Consider the following 3,318-nt stretch of genomic DNA (forward strand, 5'->3'; position numbering starts at 1 on the left):
AGCAAATCAGAACTACTAGGTGAGCCCAGATAACCTCCCTGTTAAGCAGATAAGAGATAGGCGAGATGAAGGCCTGAGAGAATGGAAGATTGAATTGTACCCATAGGCAGAAACCATCAAGACGGCAGAGGAGAGTGGGTGGGCCAACGATAGTTGATGTGATATTGTCAAACAATGTTGGAGGAAAATAGGAGCGACAGTGTGCTGTACTGGAGGTTTTTTTTTTTTTTCATTATTATTTAATTCCTTGTTTAAGGTACAAGAGCATTGCATACAGTATGAGCTATGGCATTAAGAAAACTCCTCCATCCCTGACCAAGAGAAAACCTGTACTCCCAGGACCCTCTAGTATAGGCCTAACTGCACATACTCCAAGAGCGATCAAATCAGGTGGCCAGCCCACAGGCCTCACAACTTGAATCTGAGAGTGTCTTGCTTTGAAGTCAACCAAATACCCGAGAGGATTCCTCACCAGAAAGAAGCCCCACCTACCAACTACATGTCATGAACAGGAAGAAACTCAAACAAGCTCGGCATGAAAGTATAAGGAAAAACTCTATCTGTAAACTATCAAAAGCCACAGAAGAAAGTAACAACTGCCTAGTGAACTACCAAGTTGCAGTTCATAAAAAAAAGAGAAATGAAAAAAGAACTCTTCTGAAGTAAGTGGTCAGCAAAGAGCCCTAAGGCTAGATAGCTTCAACAATCTATGCCATGAATGTAGTGCAATTCTATGACCCACTAATTGAGAACAGAGGCCATGGTACCAGGCTGAAGGAGTGGATAGTTGGCAGAGGGAATGCTACCAAGCAGAAGGATACCAGCCAAAGATCGACTGAAGGCAGGCAGCAGGCAGAAACTTAGGAACACCACACGAGAAAGAGAGGAGGTAGTAGGATACCAGCCAAATGAGGAGAGATAGTAGGATGGAAGCTGACATATATGAAGTAGGGAGGTAGAGGGAGGGTCCAAGGCCCCAGAGTAGACCTAACCATAGAAACCGAGTTGTAACCATATTCCGGCATCTGGTATGAAGTTCCTTGTTTTAATGATCCCTCTTGAGATAGTTAGTTTGTGGCCTCAGGATTGATACTTCTCTTTCTTTCACTTCTTGTCTCACAATAGCACTAGGTCTCTGCCTATGTTTCCAATAGTACAAGACCTCTGTCTTCTATTGGGAATGCCTATGGTAAGCTTTCTCTAACTCTTCTTTGTGAAGAGTATCTTTTATGTAACAATAACCTGGGTTGCGATAAATAAAGATAGTAAAGATATTTTAGATTCATTGTAGAAATTAGTAGGAAAAGTACTAAGAATTCAATCTAATTTTATTTATACTAGTACCGCCAACACTAGCATATGACTAGTCTCTGCCTTGCTCAATAAATAAATCTATCTAAATTACACTACTGGTGTTAGGAATACCAGAACCTGATACCTAGGAACCACCCTAAGTAGGGTAACCCCACTCAGAATCAGAATCACTGGTCTCTAACACCCCCCTCCGGCTCCCTTACGGGACCCGCGTGTCATCATATATATCAATCTCAGTTGCGTCCTGTGACTATATTACCACAGAGTTGAAGGTCTTAGAATAACACTATATACATCGTCACCATCTGTCCGACCAGGTCCTGTTGACAGGATATATCAGTGTGGACCTTCGGCTAGGCCTGGGAAGTGGAACGGTGTATATCCGACAACTACCCAAAGAGTTACTTGGCTTCAAGGACATGACACCTTTGGTATGGGCCGTAGGTAACAGGACGATTTCGCACAAAGAGATGGTATCAAATGGTAAAAGATCTCTACTAGAGACCAACACATTTACATCCACCAGAAGAGTCTAGAACTCCAAAGGACTCTGCCAAAGAAGCCAACGAACTTCACAGAGTGTTGTAACTGGGTTTCGGAACATGTCATAACCATGAGGTGATTCTCATTACTACATAGTTACTGAAACCTACTACACAGAGAGCAGCCAAGGGTTGGCGACGGAGGGATTAAATACCAATCTGGTAGAATAGCTTCCTGCGAGTTTATAGGAAGTTATCTAGAGAGAATCTATGGGTTGGGTATGGAGTTACAAAGAATTGGAGTCAGATGACCTACGATAGTTGTAAAGACGACCACCTTTGCAGATATAGCCGTGGATAAAACTGATCATTTTATCAATGGCGAAGAGAATTGAGGCCAACTCAGTTTGACTTGAGAACTAGGCTATAAGTCTAAAGACCCTGCTAATTGGGATATTACTATTGGGGACAGCACGTTTCCTAAGAAGAAATATCGTAATTACCGAAGCGGGTGTGATGGTTTTCAGAGTCCCCAGGTGTTCGCACCTTGGAAGAAAACTCGATGTTACTAATTACGATGGAAGAAGTACATAGTTGTATGATAAATAGATGTAGTCCGCAAACACTCAGTTGCGGAATATCAATATTGAAGTGCCTCGCAAACTTTAGACATCATCAAGCAACCGAGAGGAGACCTTAACAATATAATATTGTTTTTATGATTCCACCCTACTTTACCTATTCAACTTCACTCCTAGTAGTCATAAATGAAACGAGCCAAGTCCGAGCCTTTCTACACAATCTTGGTCTACAGAAACGAATCTCGATTTGGCATAGACAACCTTGAAGTCTATCAAGTTGTCTCTGGCTAATAACTGTAGACCATTCCGCCTCGCAGCCACTCCCCCCAAACATAAATCCACAATATCCCTACCTAAGTGGGCTTACGGGCACTCACTGCGACAAGTGTTGCCCAGGATTAACGTGTCTTCCCACCTCGTTACCCAGTCACAGTCTCGTACCCTCATTCCTATCTGCCTCCAACACACTTTGGCCCACATATTTAATAAAGGAAACATACAGTCTATCCCAACATCCCTCTCTCCTCTTATAATACAACCCAAGATTCAAATAACCTTCAGCCAATACCAAACCACAAAAGCGGCAGCAGGGTTCCTTTAGCAATCTGTTCAACCTAGCCTACCTCATGACCACTGATGTTCACATTGCCAGGTTCAGCTTGTCCCACTGGAGGTGCTGAGAATGCTAAAACCAATCATGATATATCCATAAACAGCGGAGGCATTTCTCGAAGTGTTCCACGAAGGGGGTGCATTTCTTGGTGGCCGTAGCAGAACTGGCAGTACTACAACAAAGATACTCGTACCGCCCCTAGTCAGGTAGAAAGAACCACTTCTTCCGCAGTGCCATCTCGCCTGGCAAGACAAAGCTACTATTGTCGTAGCTCATCATGTACCAGGTGCAGGTCATAGGGTCTCCTATTAACACTGTCCTTCCCTCT

This window comes from Tuber melanosporum (genome assembly GCF_000151645.1).
Source record: "Tuber melanosporum whole genome shotgun sequence assembly, scaffold_51, strain Mel28".
In the NCBI taxonomy this organism is placed as follows: Eukaryota; Fungi; Ascomycota; class Pezizomycetes; order Pezizales; family Tuberaceae; genus Tuber; species Tuber melanosporum.